Source organism: Zingiber officinale, chromosome 11B, assembly GCF_018446385.1.
Source record: "Zingiber officinale cultivar Zhangliang chromosome 11B, Zo_v1.1, whole genome shotgun sequence".
Taxonomy (NCBI): domain Eukaryota; kingdom Viridiplantae; phylum Streptophyta; class Magnoliopsida; order Zingiberales; family Zingiberaceae; genus Zingiber; species Zingiber officinale.
The window spans coordinates 9,377,023-9,393,076 of NC_056007.1; the positions used below are offsets into that span (position 1 = coordinate 9,377,023).

The window sequence follows — 16,054 nt, forward strand, 5'->3', positions numbered from 1 at the left end:
ACCCCTTCTTTTATATTCCTTGGCCTAGACAAATTAGGAAATTTAATTACAATAAAATTTCCTTAATTTCCTTGACATGATTTAATTGAGAAAAATAAAATAAAATTTCCCTAATTAAATTCAAGTGGCCGGCCACATCATGAAGAACAAATTGGACAAGTTTCAATCAACAATTAAAACTTCCTAATTTGTTTCCTGAAATTTAAAAAAAAAAAATTTCTCTTCAAAAATCTCTTCATGGTTGATAAAAGGAAATTTATATAATTTTAATTTTATCAACATGTGAATAATTTTAAAGAGAAAATAAAATATCTCACCAATCTACAAATAAGGAAAAAGATCTAATCTCTTTCTTTAATCTTTTGTAGATCTTTTATAAGAGAAATATTTTAATTTAAATTCTCTTTAATAAATTATTTCTTCCACATAATAAAAATTAAAATTAAAATTCCTTTTTAATTTAATTTTTCCGGCCCCCACTAGCTTGGGTTCAAGCTAGGGCCGGCCACCCAATTTTATACCTAGGCCGGCCCTAGCTTGGTTCCCAAGCTAGCTTGGCCGACCCCCTATTGGTGGGTATAGAAGGTGGGTATAGGTGGGTATAATACTCTATAAATAAGAGGCTATGATAGGGACCGAGAGGAGGAATTGGTTTTGGTCTCCCGATAAAATTAAGCATCCCGTCCTAACACACAACTTAATTTTATCAATAATAATTCATTCCACTAGAGAACTATTATTGAACTACCGCACCAATCCCAAATTACATTTTTGGGCTCCTTCTTATTATGAGCGTGTTAGTCTCCCTGTGTTTAAGATATCGAATGTCCACTAATTAAGTGAGTTACTGACAACTCATTTAATTAATATCTAAGTCCAAGAGTAGTACCACTCAACCTTATCGTCATGTCGGACTAAGTCCACCTGCAGGGTTTAACATGACAATCTTTATGAGCTCCTCTTGGGGACATTATCAACCTAGTATCTCTAGGACACAGTTTCCTTCTATAATCAACAACACACACTATAAGTGATATCATTTCCCAACTTATCGGGCTTATTGATTCATCGAACTAAATCTCACCCATTGAAAAATTAAAGAAATAAATATCAAATATATATGCTTGTTATTATATTAGGATTAAGAGCACACACTTCCATAATAACTGAGGTTTTTGTTCCTTTATAAAGTCAGTATAAAAGAAACGACCTCTAATGGTCCTACTCAATACACTCTAAGTGTACTAGTGTAATTATACAGTCAAGATAAACTGATACTTAATTACACTACGACCTTCTAATGATTTGTTCCTTTCCATTTTGGTCGTGAGATACTGTTTATAATTTATAAGGTACTGATAACATTATCTTCTGCATGTGACACCACATGCTATGTTATCTACAATATAAATTAATTGAACAACTACAAACAAATGTAGATAATTTGACCAAATGTGATTCTTTATTCAAAACAAATGTTTACAAAAGCTTAGGCTTTCAGTATACACTCCAACAGATTGTTCTTCCTTCTTCTTCCGATCGGCCACACTCTCCGCCGCCCGACTGTCTTACCTTCTTTAGGAATCAGTTTACCGCCGGTCTGCGGTTTCCTATTCATCCCTTTTTTCCCGCTATTTGTAAATACTTTCGTATCTTCCTTCATCAACTAGTATCGAACTCCTTTCGGTTGTTGTGCGGGGTAGTTGTTCTGTTCCGCTTGGACGACATTACTCTCACTTCCCGGATCTTTCATTACTTTTATTACCCGAAATTGTCCGAACCAAGGACTTTCTTTTCTAAGCCCAAGTGGGCTTAGTTTTCTTCGACAAAATGTCAACCTCCAACAAGCATTGGAGGGAATATTAATTCTTTGTATGCCTTCCCGAGCGGCCAGACTTCTCAATCCACTGGCAGCTCAAAGTGGTGAATCAACCTCACTTGAAACAGTACAAGAGTCGATCAGACTACATTAACGTAGCTTCAATGTTGGTCGGTCAAAAATATGGCATCCATAAGTTGTTGCTGGAGGGTGTCCTCTACATCTTCGACTTAAGTCTGATCCACATCTACCTTCCGTCCAACTTAGGTATGCAACTTCTTCACTCCTTCCTTTGATTCTAACTGATTTTTCTTCCTCTTTTACAACCGAAGTCATGCTACGCGCGTGTTTGGCTGGCAAGACTAAGCTTGTGGATGTCGCAATCAATGCAATAGCTATGGAGGAGTTGAAGAGTCATGGCCTGCAGCCAGTTGGCTCCCAAGAAGACCCTCAAGATGAGAGCGAAGTGTCTCCAGTCTTGGTGAGTGGTGGAGCTGCTGGTGGATCATCACTTCCCTCCAAACGACACCCGGTCGTTCAAGTTGAAGCGGCGTCTGGTTCGACTTCCTCAGGAGAGTCGCTGATCAAGCGCAAGAGGCGCCAGGCGGAGCCTTCATCACACTCTGCATCTTTAGTGGTGCGGTTTGCCGAACAGGTGGAAACGTCGATCCCCGCGCCAGTCCAAGAGTTCGCTACCCCTGAGTCATCCGATCAGACGCCATCATTATCTTGCCTGCCAGAAGGTACTCTCTACACACTGCCAGTGGCCTTCATGCCATCTCCCTCTGCCCAGTCAGCCCCCAGCGGCCAGTGCCATATTACGGCGGTTATTCACCTGCTGACCGAAGAATGGCGCGAGTCGACTGGCGCTGCATCTAGAGCCCCCGAGCACCAAATAATTATCTAAGAACCGCTCGCACAGATATGGGCGGACGCCCGAGACAGTGTGGCGATGATGTCTCCTGGGGCGCTTACGGACAGCCACACCCAGATGTCTACTGAGGTAAGTGGTGTTTTATTGTACTTTCTCAATATATTCCTCGATCGACGCTAATACTTTCCTGGTTATTTGTAGTATTGGGTAGAGAGCCTGGCCATGTGCCAAAGGCTCACCTTTTTGGAGGAGGAAGTCAAGAAGAAGAAGGCGTCGAGTGGCTAATATCTTCTGCTAGTATTTGGTTTTTGCACTCGTCTTTCAAACATTGCGTAAACTCGTGGCCTCGTGACTTCTTCGATCAGCAGTGACTATTCTATCCAGCTGATCGAGCCGTTTCATTTTTTGAGTTACTCATTATGATTATGTGACCTTCTGATTGGTGATGCAAGTATTCTGAAGAATGATCGTGAACGGTCGCTATGTTTCCCGGTCGACCATTCGTTATTCTTGAGTTATAAGATCATTGCCTGCTCGTTCATCGAGCCAAGGGTTTAAGGTCGTCGCTCGATCATTGGGGAAGATGAGGGTTTAAGGTCGTCGCTCGGCCATTGATGATGACAAGGTTTAAGGTCGCCACTCGACCGTTGATGAAGACAAGGGTTTAAGGTCGCCGCTCAACTGTTGATGTAGAACAGGGTTTAAGGTCGCTGCTCAACCGTTGGTGTAGACCAGGTTTTAAGGTCGTCGCTCGATCGTTGATGTAGACTAGGCGAAGACTTGGGTTTAAGGTCGTCGCTCGACTGTTGATGTAGACTAGGGTTTAAGGTCGCTGCTCGACCGTTGATGTAGACCAGGGTTTAAGGTCGCCGCTCGACCGTTGATGAAGACAAGGGTTTAAGGTCGTTGCTCGACCATTGATGACGACAAGGGTTTAAGGTCGCCGCTTGATGTGCGTAGATTGTATACACTTGTTTAGCATATTTTAATGCACATTTACGTATTTTACGCATGTTTTGTCTATACACTTTCATACTCTTTGACTTATTTTCAACATAAACACTTTTCTTTATTCAGAGATCTGCTCTTATGTATTTTCTGTCATCAGAAGTTGAATTTAGAGAAGAAATGGTGTTCGTGGCTGATCTAGGCAACAAGAAAAGGAAGACAACATTGGTCGTGTGAGCCACACGGGCGTGTCAAAGGAGCAAGAAGGAAAATGACCTTGGTCGTGTGGAGCAGACAGGTCGTGTAGCTTCACTAGAGGAGGAGAATGACACGACTGTGTGGATTGGCACGACTGTGTCATCCCAGCAAGCACAACCAGAACCTGGCCATGTAGATCTACATGGGTTAAGCAACTTCTCCACATTGTCGTGCAGTATTCTAGAGAAGAGGCAAGCCCAGACCGTGTGGATTGGCCGTGTCTCCTACACGGCCGTGTGAGGAGTCCAGAGGAAAAGATTGGCACGACTATGTGTGAACCAACCAGAAAAAGAATAGTACATGTCGTGTGAAGGCCACACGATAGTGTGACCTTGGCCGAGGGCAGCGTAGTTGGGGTCATGTGTGCCACACGGTCGTGGCATGGGTCATGTGGTGCCCGTGTCCTGCACTATATAAAGAGCTTCTTCCTCTTTAAAAAGGGAGGAGGCTCTCCCTTTTGGGGAGATTAAGTTTGGGGTCAATCTCCAGCCGTGATCCAGCGTTCCTAAGCTATTTCCATCTTAGATTCAACTCCAGAAGCGAGGGATTGGTTCCGAAGATCACTCATCGTCGCTAGATAAGCATTTCTATTCCCTTCTCTCGATTTGAGTTGAAATGTTTGTGATATCTTCATCTTCGAATCTCTATCTTTACATTATGGAGTAGATTCATTGTTCTAGGACCAAGAGAGTATTTGTAGTATGATTTAATGTAAGAATCTTATGGATGTGCCAATTTCCTATATTAATGATGTTGTTATGTTTTGTATCTATTTGATCTTGTGTCGATTAATTATGTTTGAATCTGATTTCCACGCTGGATTGGATGTTTGTGCCACTTGTGGATCTCGTAGAGGGATTCCCTAGATCGTATGACCGAGAGGCACTAGTGACAAGCTACCCCGCTAACGGACATCTAGGGAATCACCTTGAAGGGTGAAGCTAGTCTTACAAGGAGGTGGATTGGTTGAGTGCATTTATTCCTTATGCCTTTATGTGGATTGAATGGAGATGTGCTTCTATGTTGTATGACAGAGCGGTGACTGGTTGCCCCACTAACGGACTTCATAGAGACCATAACTATCAAATTACTAGAGGTATAGATAAAAATTCCTTGTCGGTTGACTTCTGCAGGAGGAATCGACAACTTCTTGTAAATTCATGACAATTGAGGATACGAATTGGTAGATCACCTTACATTGATAAATATCACAATGAAACCAGACTCCTAAAACTCTCACAAAACCAAGTTCTTACATTTTCTTTTCTATTTCTATTTCTAGTTGATACTCAGTACGTTCCATTCCTTTGTCGATTGTTTAGCTAATTCGTTGTGAGACATCTCTAGTACTTATAACCAGTCCCTGTGGATTCAATATCTTTTTATTATTTACGATGAAATTGTGTACTTGCGGTTGAGTTAACAAGTTTTTAGCATCGTTGTCGGGGACTGCGTCTATAATATTAGAGATAATCATTTGAGTTAGACTAGACCTTTCTTTTCTTTTCTATTACATAGTTGGAACTAGTCTTAGAAATTCTGTTTTCACAATCCTACCTTTTATTTTTCTTTACTTTTTCTTGCAATTTAACTTGCTGCAATTCAAATTCTGTATTTTATATTTTCAGCATTTTGATCTAGTTTGTTTTTCAAGTAAAAAGAAATTCTAAAAAAAAACTTGAGATCTTGTTCTAGTATGCGTAGATCTAACTTTGCAGAAAATTTATTACCTCTTGATCTAGAGATTGATAGAACTTTTCATAGAAGGAAGATTTTGCAAAGAAATCAAGAAGAACAAGAATGTTCTACAATGGCAAACAAACTATTGAAAGATTATCCAACACCCTATGCCAGAGGTCTTCATTCTAGTATCACAAGACCATCTATTGAAGCCAATAATTTTGAGATCAAACCTGCAATAATCACTATGGTGCAACAAAATCAGTTTGGAGGCAGACCACATGAAGATCCTAATCAACATCTTGAAATTTTCTATGAAATCGGCAGCACAATGAAGATGAACAGTGTTCCATCTGAAGCGGTGAGATTATTATTATTTGGATTTTCTTTAAGAGATAGAGCAAAACAATGGTTGAATTCCTTACCCACAAATAGCATAACCACTTAGGAGAAATGTGAACAACATTTCCTTGATAAATTCTATCCTCCAAGTAAGACCGCTCACATGAGAAATCTAATTGCAAGCTTCAGACAATCAAACTCAGAATCTTTATTTGAAGCATGAGATAGATACAACAATATGCTCAGACAATGCCCACATCATGGATTAGAAAAATGGTTGGTTCTACATACTTTTTACAATGACATCAACTATCATACAAAGGTATCTCTAGATTCTGCAGCTGGAGGGGCACTTATGAATAAAAGTTTAGATGAGGCCGAGGATATAATTTAGAGTGTAGCGCAAAACCATCATCAATGGGCAACAGAAAGAAGTGGAGGCTATTCTTATGCACCCCAGCTAAAGTATCAGGAAAATTTGATGTAGATGCAATTACTTTGATGTCTTCAAAACTGGATGCTATCACTAAAAAGCTGGAAAACATGGGTACAAGTTCTAGCACGATAAATGCCATAGTATGTGTTTGTGAAACTTACGGAAGCTCAGATCATTCTCAAGACTCATGTCCTTTAGGAGCTATTTCTGCACAAATTAATCAAATAGAGCAGTGTGATGCTATCATGGGTTACAATCAAAAATAGAATAACCCATACTCCAACACCTACAACCCTGGTTGGAAGAATCATCCCAACTTCTCTTATATAAATAATCAAGAACAAGGACCATCCATGGGGATTAAACCAAGCTATCAGCCTGGACAACAAGGCTATCAACAACAATCTTCTCAAGGGTATCAATTTTCTAAATTAGAGAAAATGATTGAAGAAGTTATTTCCAATCAAAACGAAATGAAACAAGAGATCAACCTACTCACTCAGAGAATAGACAATTCAGAGAAGCACCAAAAAATACAAGATAGCTAAATTGCCCAAATAGCTTCCTCATCTTCAAGAGCACCAGGACAATTTCCAAGAAAACCTGATGTCAACCCAATGAAAAATTGTAATAAATTTAAACTTAGGAGCGGACGGACCTCGGGAGATTCTCAAGTGACTGCTCCAAAAGGAATGAAAAGTCAAGAAGAGCTCTCTCCTCCAACACTTGAACTCATTCAAGTTCAAGATGAAGAGGAGACTACCAAGAAGGTTGAAGAGACTCTTCCACTTTATCATCAAAGTCAAGTAATCCCTTTTCCTCAAAGATTAATCATGATGAAGAAAGATGAAGAGTTGGGCAGATTTCTGGATAAAGTTAAAGATATTTGTGTTGAGGTACCTTTGATTGATGCGATTCAACAAATGCTGAAGTTTGCCAAATTTTTGAATGATATTATGTCCAACAAAAGAAAAACGGAGACATCGAGACCGTAGCTCTTACTGAAGAATGTAGCGCTTTATTTAAGAAGAACACTTCCCCAAAGCTCCAAGATCCAAGAAGCATTTATATACCTTGCACTATAGGAGCTAAATTTATAGAAAAGGTTTTTTGTGATTTAGGGGCAAGTGTTAGCCTTATTCCATACTCAATTTGTAATAAGCTAGGGCTCAAAAACTTTAAATTTACTACCATGGAACTGCAATTAACTGATCATTCTTGCAGGTACCCTATGGGTATTGTGAAAGATGTGCCGGTAGAAGTTAATGGGAGCATTATTCCCACAAATTTTGTGGTACTTGACATGGAAGAAGACCCGAAAATTCCAATCATATTAGGAAGACCCTTCCTTGCAATAGCTGGAGCAATAATTGATGTAAAAATTATAAACTTTCATTGGTAATCGGTAAGGAAAGGTTGGAATATGATTTATCTAATTCTTCTAAACATGTCTCTTCTTTTCTGGTGAGTGTTTGCAGCGGGGCATATGCTTGCAAATTCGAGGATTGGAACTTCCATCCTTATGGGAGGTCGTCGGATGAAGAACCTGATCCGACAAGCATTGGGAGAAGGCCTCCCATTAAAAGTGAAAAATACATTTGCCCTCCGAGGGCAAGAATGAACCCACTCAACCCTAGGAGAGAAATCCATATCTCCTTGGGTATAGTCGTGGAAACGGAGACGGGGTCGAGCTAATGACATTAAATAAGCACTTCTTGGGATGGAACCCAAGGGTTCTTTTGTTAGATTTAATTTGAGTTTTTTTTCATTAATTAGAGTTTTTAATTTGATTTTATTTCTATTTTCAGGTTGGGCATAGCTTCCATGAGCTGGCCATGATTATTTCATAGACATAGAAGCATTGGAGAAGTGACCAAGGAGGAAGTGTAGTAATTTCAGCCTTGATAGAGCCCGGCCATGTACCATACATGGTCGTGTGACACTTACAGGGGTGGAGGAGCACAAAGTCGTGTGATTCACACTGCCCGTGTGTCCATCCGAGAAGAAGGAGGTCAAGGTCGTGCAACTCCGCACGACCGTGTGAGAACTCTAGAGATGATGATGAAGAAGGTCATGTGTGCCACATGGGTGTGCGAGAATAGCAGAAAAGGAAAAGAATACGACCATGTGATAAACACAGCCGTGTGAGTAAAGCCGAGAAGGAGCATGTGGTGCCCGTGCCATTTTAGCAAGATCGTGTAGATCTGGCCGTGGGGAGGACAGTTTAGGCCGTGTAGATCTACACGGTCGTGTGAAGCACTTTTGCTTGGCTGTGTCTATAAGACACGACCGTGTCAAAGTCGTGTTGGCCACACCACCAAGCAAATTTCCTCTTTTCTAACTTCTCTCATCTTCATCTTCTCTTCTTTGCTTCACAAATCTAGATCCCTCACTCATTCTTCTTCATAAACAGGATGTAGATCTAGATCTGAATAGAAATTCTTCTCCTCCACCTTCAAGATCTGAAAACTCCCTAAATAAGATCTTCATTTTTGGATCTACCTTCTTAAGATTTTACTTCTCCAACCAAACACTCTTCCCTTCTTTAAACTCAACATCATGTCTAACCTATTGAAGAAGCTTCGAAAAGGAAGTGGTGGTTCAAGCCTAGAAAAGGAACCATCAAAGGAGAAGGGAACGGAGAAATCGTAAAGGGCAAAGGCAAACAAAGAGCACGTGGCGAAGGTAACGATAATGAATTCAATATTCTTTTTAGAAATGAGGATCATAAAGCTTGATTTGATATTCTTACCACAAGAAAGGTTGTGTGTACACGATACATGGACCCAACTATTTTAAACATTGTAAGAATTAGAGATGATGTAGATTGGATGATTAGCTCTCTAGATTGGGATAATATCATGTACACACATCTTCCTACATACCTTCGAATTATATTTGAATTTTTGAGTTCATTAGATGTCCATTATGTTAATGAAGATGATTATATTGGGAAGATTACTTTTAGATTAATGAATCAAGAATTTTAGTGGGCATTTAGTGATTTCAATAGTTGTTTTGGTTTTCCTACCGACGACTCTTGTAGGTTTGACCCTAGATTTAATTGGAATAGTTTTTGGAATCAAATCACCGGATTAGAGCATCCTTATGAGCCTTCTAGAGCTAAAGCTTCCCATATGCAAAAGTCCATCTTTAGATACTTACATCGAGTTATGAGTAAAACTATTTTTGGTAGAGGAGAAAGCGAAGGAGTTGTTAGGAAGGTGAAACTTTATGCTCTATGGGCTATGTTACATAAGGTTGACTTTGATTCCGGTTTCTATTTTTTGCAAAACTTAGTGAGAGTCGGGAAAGCATCCTCTGGATCGATTGTATTTGGAGGATTGATTAGCCAAATAGCTATAAATTTGGGTTGTGATCTAAATGAGTTAGAAATCATTCATGGCAATGACATGATCGATATTGATACTTGTCTTTCTATAAAAATGATTTGCCGGGATGAGAATGGTTTTGTCTTTCCTAAAAAGGAAGGGTTTCCACTACCACTTCCTTATCCCGAGCGGACCTCTGTTCGCAACCCTTCTAATTGGGTGATCACTAATGTAGATCCTGAGAATGTCCCGTCCTTGTCCGGAGACATCGAGCCCCATCGTGAGCCATTGACATCTGGACACCCGCAGCCATCCGGACATCTAGAACCTGCTAGGCACTCTTTCACCTTTGGTATAGGTCACTCTAGATTTGATTTTTCTGATTTTTGCGCCTCTCTAGACTCGTTGCATGAGAAGTAAGAGGCCCAACGAGTAATATTGGAGGGTCGCTTTAGCTTATCTGATGACCAATATAGAGAGGTACAAAATCATTTTCCGTTCACTAGAAACTTTCAGGGTCAGGTGGCTGAATTTGTCCAGGATTATGATACGGATCAAGTTAGAATGAGAGAGTTCATGAAGGGCATGAACGTTATGCGTCAATAAGTTGATGCCCTCTATGCATATCATAGGATCTCGAGCAAGACTCTTGCTTTTCCGAGCTTTCCTGTTGGTCGACCGCGTAGACCTCCATTTCCCCGACCTCCATTTACCCGTCCTCCTCCACCACCTTTGCCATATTGATTTCATTAAGACGATGAAAAGTTTAAGTCTAGGGGGTGTTTGCAACTTGAAAATTTCTGCATTTTCGGTTCAAATTTCTACATTTTACATTTTCAGTCTTGAATTTTTCTTTGCTTTGCTTGATGTTTTTGTTTTTTTTTACTGTCACTTGACTGTCCTTTAAAACCTTTAGGCACACTGAGAACATCATTCCTTTCTACTACTGACTTGTTTAAGAGCAAAATTGTTAGCACGTTTATATCTTAATTCATGATGTTATTGGTATAATGCTAGTATGTCTAGTACTCCTCTTTTCTCTATCTTAAGTAGCATGATATGAGCTAAGTATTGTACGGGGATAAATTTAAGTTTTGGCTTAACTTTAAGGATCTTATTTTCACTTTACTTGAACTTGAATAGTTGATATCATTGAAATAGTCATGATTCATCTTATTTGTTTAGTACTTAGTTCCTATGGTGATTTCTCAAACTATATTTTGGTTACTGGATGATGCTCGAATCATATAAGCTCATTTGAAAAAATTGAAATATTCCAACATTTGTACTTATGTGCATTTGTGTTCAAGTGTTGTACATTGCAATCACTTAAGATTAAAAAAAATTGAATAAGGGATATAAAAAATAATTTTCGTGAGTGGAAACTAGCAAATTACCCCTTTGAGACCGAGTTAGGTTACTGGGGAAATGACTGCTAGGCTTCTCTTGATATCGAGTACGCCTTTGAAACCTTAGGTGGATTGAAAAACATGAACCAAGTGTGTGGCAGATAAGTGTCTATCACCGGGAACATTAGGAACTCGATTGGATGACCACTTGACTAAGACAAAGATCAAAACTTGAAGAGTTTGAGTCATTTATTGCACTGTGCACAAGAGACTTATGCTTAGGCCATACTTGAATTATTTCCATGATCATGCTCATCAATGAAACTTGTAGATAGGGCTAGGAAAGTGCACTAGGGATTATGATGCATGATAGAACACCTGAGTTTAGATTGCGACATTTTGCTTGAGGACAAGCAAAAGTTTAAGTCTGGGGGTGTGATGTGCATAGATTGTATACATTTGTTTAGCATGTTTTAACGCTCATTTACATATTTTACGCATGCTTTGTCTATACATTTTCATGCTCTTTGACTTATTTTAATCATAAACACTTTTCTTTATTCGGAGATCTGCTCTTATGTATTTTCTGTCGTCAAGAGTCAAATTTAGAGAAGAAATGGTGTTTATAGCTGATATAGGCAACAAGCAAAGGAAGACAACATTGGCCATGTGAGCCACACGGCCGTGTCAAAGGAGCAGGAAGGAAAATGACCTTGGTCGTGTGGAGCAGACAGGTCGTGTAGCTTCACCAGAGGAGGAGAATGACATGGTCGTTTGGATTGGCACGACCGTGTCATCCCAGCAAGCACAACCAAAACCTAGCCATGTAGATCTACACGACCTAAGCAACTTCTCCACATGGTCGTGCAGCATTCCGGAGAAGAGGCAAGCCCAGGCCAAGTGTGCCACACGACCGTGTGAGGTGTTCAGAGGCAAAGATTGGCACGGGCGTGTGAGCCAACCAGAAAAAGAACAGTTCACGGCCGTGTGAAGGCCACACAGTCGTGTGACCTTGGCCGAGGGCAGAGCAGCTGGGGTCGTGTGTGCCACAGCCACGGGTCGTGTGGTGCCCATGCTCTGCACTATATAAAGATCTTCTTCCTCTTTTCAAAGGGAGAAGGCTCTCCCTTTTGGGGAGATCAAATTTGGGGTCAATCTCCAACTGTGATCCAGTGTTCCTAAGCCATTTCCATCTCAGATTCAACTCCAGAAGCGAGGGATTGGTTCTGAAGATCACTGATCGTCGCTAGATAAGCATTTCTATTCCCTTCTCTCGATTTGAGTTGAAATGTTTGTGATATCTTCATCTTCGAATCTCTATCTTTACATTATGGAGTAGATTCATTGTTCTAGGACCAAGAGAGTATTTGTGGTATGATTTAATGTAAGAATCTCATGGATGTGCCAATTTCCTATATCAATGATGTTGTTATGTTTTGTATCTATTTGATCTTGTGTGGATTAATTATGTTTGAATCTGATTTCCACACTGGATTGGATGTTTCTGCCACTTGTGGATCTCGTAGAGGGATTCCCTAGATCATATGACCGAGGGGCGCTAGTGACAAGCTACCCCGCTAACGGACATCTAGGGAATCACCTTGAAGGGTGAAGCTAGTCTTACAAGGAGGTAGATTGGTTGAGTGCATTTATTCCTTATGCCTTTATGTTGATTGAATGGTGATGTGCTTCTATGTTGTATGACAAAGCGGTGACAGGCTGCCCCACTAACTGACTTCATAGAGACCATAACTATCAAATTACTAGAGGTATAGATAAAAATTCCTTGTCGGTTGATTTCTGCAGGAGGAATCGACAACTTCTTGTAAATTCATGACAATTGAGGATAAGAATTGGTAGATCACCTTACATTGATAAATATCACAATGAAACCAGACTCCTAAAAATCTCACAAAACCAAGTTCTTACATTTGCTTTTCTATTTCTATTTCTAGTTGATACTCAGTACGTTCATTTCCTTTGTCGATTGTTTAGCTAATTTGTTGTGAGACATCTCTAGTACTTATAACAAGTCCCAGTGGATTCAATATCTTTTTATTATTTATGACGAAATTGTGCACTTGCGGCTGAGTAAACAAGTTTTTAGCATCGTTGTCGGGGACTGCGTCTATAATATTAGAGATAATCATTTGAGTTAGACTAGACCTTTCTTTTCTTTTCTATTACATAGTTGAAACTAGTCTTAGAAATTCTGTTTTCACAATCCTTCCTTTTATTTTTCTTTACTTTTTATTGCAATTTAACTTGCTGCAATTCAAATTCTGTATTTTATATTTTCAGTATTTTGATCTAGTTTGTTTTTCAAGTAAAAAGAAATTCTAAAAAAAAACTTGAGATCTTGTTCTTGTATGCGTAGATCTAACTTTGCAGGAAATTTATTACCTCTTGATATAGAGATTGATAGAACTTTTCATAGAAGGAAGATTTTGCAAAGAAATCAAGAAGAACAAGAATGCTCTATTATGGCAAACAAACTATTGAAAGATTATCCAACACCCTATGCCAAAGGTCTTCATTCTAGTATCACAAGACCATCTATTGAAGCCAATAATTTTGAGATCAAACCTGCAATAATCACTATGGTGCAACAAAATCAGTTTGGAGGCAGACCACATGAAGATCCTAATCAACATCTTGAAATTTTCTATGAAATCGGCAGCACAATGAAGATGAACAGTGTTCCATCTGAAGCCGTGAAATTATTATTATTTGGGTTTTCTTTAAGAGATAGAGCAAAACAATGGTTGAATTCCTTACCCACAAATAGCATAACCACTTGGGAGAAATGTGAGCAACATTTCCTTGATAAATTCTATCCTCCAAGTAAGACCGCTCACATGAGAAATCTAATTGCAAGCTTCAGACAATCAGACTCAGAATCTTTATTTGAAGCATGAGATAGATACAACAATATGCTCAGACAATGCCCACATCATGGATTAGAAAAATGGTTGGTTCTACATACTTTTTACAATGACATCAACTATCATACAAAGGTATCTCTAGATTCTGCAGCTGGAGGGGCACTTATGAATAAAAGTTTAGATGAGGCCGAGGATATAATTCAGAGTGTAGCGCAAAACCATCATCAATGGGCAACAGAAAGAAGTGGAGACTATTCTTATGCACCCCAGCTAAAGTATCAGGAAAATTTTATGTAGATGCAATTACTTTGATGTCTTCAAAACTGGATGCTATCACTAAAAAGCTGGAAAACATGGGTACAAGTTCTAGCACGATAAACGCCATAGTATGTGTTTGTGAAACTTACGGAATCTCAGATCATTCTCAAGACTCATGTCCTTTAGGAGCTATTTCTGCACAAATTAATCAAATAGAGCAGTGTGATGCTATCATGGGTTACAATCAAAAATAGAATAACCCATACTCCAACACCTACAACCCTGGTTGGAAGAATCATCCCAACTTCTCTTATATAAATAATCAAGAACAAGGACCATCCATAGGGATTAAACCAAGCTATCAGCCTGGACAGCAAGGCTATCAACAACAATCTTCTCAAGGGTATCAATTTTCTAAATTAGAGAAAATGATTGAAGAAGTTATTTCCAATCAAAACGAAATGAAGCAAGAGATCAACCTACTCACTCAGAGAATAGACAATTAAGAGAAGCACCAAAAAAATACAAGATAGCTAAATTGCCCAAATAGCTTCCTCATCTTCAAGAGCACCAGGACAATTTCCAAGAAAACCTGATGTCAACCCAATGAAAAATTGTAATAAATTTAAACTTAGGAGCGGACGGACCTCGGGAGATTCTCAAGTGACTGCTCCAAAAGGAATGAAAAGCCAAGAAGAGCTCTCTCCTCCAACACTTGAACTCATTCAAATTCAAGATGAAGAGGAGACTACCAAGAAGGTTGAAGAGACTCTTCCACTTTATCATCAAAGTCAAGTAATCCCTTTTCCTCAAAGATTAATCATGATGAAGAAAGATGAAGAGTTGGGCAGATTTCTGGATAAAGTTAAAGATATTTGTGTTGAGGTACCTTTGATTGATGCGATTCAACAAATGCTGAAGTTTGCCAAATTTTTGAATGATATTATGTCCAACAAAAGAAAAACGGAGACATCGAGACCGTAGCTCTTACTGAAGAATGTAGCACTTTATTTAAGAAGAACACTTCCCCAAAGCTCCAAGATCCAAGAAGTTTTTATATACCTTGCACTCTTGGAGCTAAATTTATAGAAAAGGTTTTTTGTGATTTAGGGGCAAGTGTTAGCCTTATTCCATACTCAATTTGTAATAAGCTAGGGCTCAAAAACTTTAAATTTACTACCATGGAACTGCAATTAGCTGATCATTCTTGCAGGTACCCTATGGGTATTGTGGAAGATGTGCCGGTAGAAGTTAATGGGAGCATTATTCCCACAAATTTTGTGGTACTTGACATGGAAGAAGACCCGAAAACTCCAATCATATTAGGAAGACCCTTCCTTGCAATAGCTGGCGCAATAATTGATGTAAAAATCATAAACTTTCATTGGTAATCGGTAAGAAAAGGTTGGAATATGATTTATCTAATTCTTCTAAACATGTCTCTTCTTTTCTGGTGAGTGTTTGCAGCGGGGCATATGCTTGCAAATTCGAGGATTGGAACTTCCATCCTTATGGGAGGTCGTCGGATGAAGAACCTGATCCGACAAGCATTGGGAGAAGGCCTCCCATTAAAAGTGAAAAATACATTTGCCCTCCGAGGGCAAGAATGAGGGAAGAATGAACCCACTCAACCCTAGGAGAGAAATCCATATCTCCTTGGGTATAGTCGTGGAAACGGAGACGGAGTCGAGCTAATGACCTTAAATAAGCACTTCTTGGGATGGAACCCAAGAGTTCTTTTGTTAGATTTAATTTGAGTTTTTTTTCATTAATTAGAGTTTTTAATTTGATTTTATTTCTATTTTCAGGTTGAGCATAGCTTCCATGAGCTGGCCATGATTATTTCATAGACATAGAAGCATTGGAGAAGTGA

General features: G+C 39.3%; 2 non-coding genes across 2 annotated transcripts; both read right to left on the reverse strand.

Moving 5' to 3' along the window:
* Positions 1-6,078: 6,078 nt before the first annotated feature.
* On the reverse strand, positions 6,079-6,188 carry LOC122035537. Its single transcript, XR_006127086.1, has one exon. It is a non-coding gene; the product is annotated as a small nucleolar RNA R71 (small nucleolar RNA).
* A 7,702-nt stretch (positions 6,189-13,890) lies between these two features.
* LOC122035550 lies at positions 13,891-14,000 on the reverse strand. Its single transcript, XR_006127096.1, has one exon. It is a non-coding gene; the product is annotated as a small nucleolar RNA R71 (small nucleolar RNA).
* Positions 14,001-16,054: the final 2,054 nt, after the last annotated feature.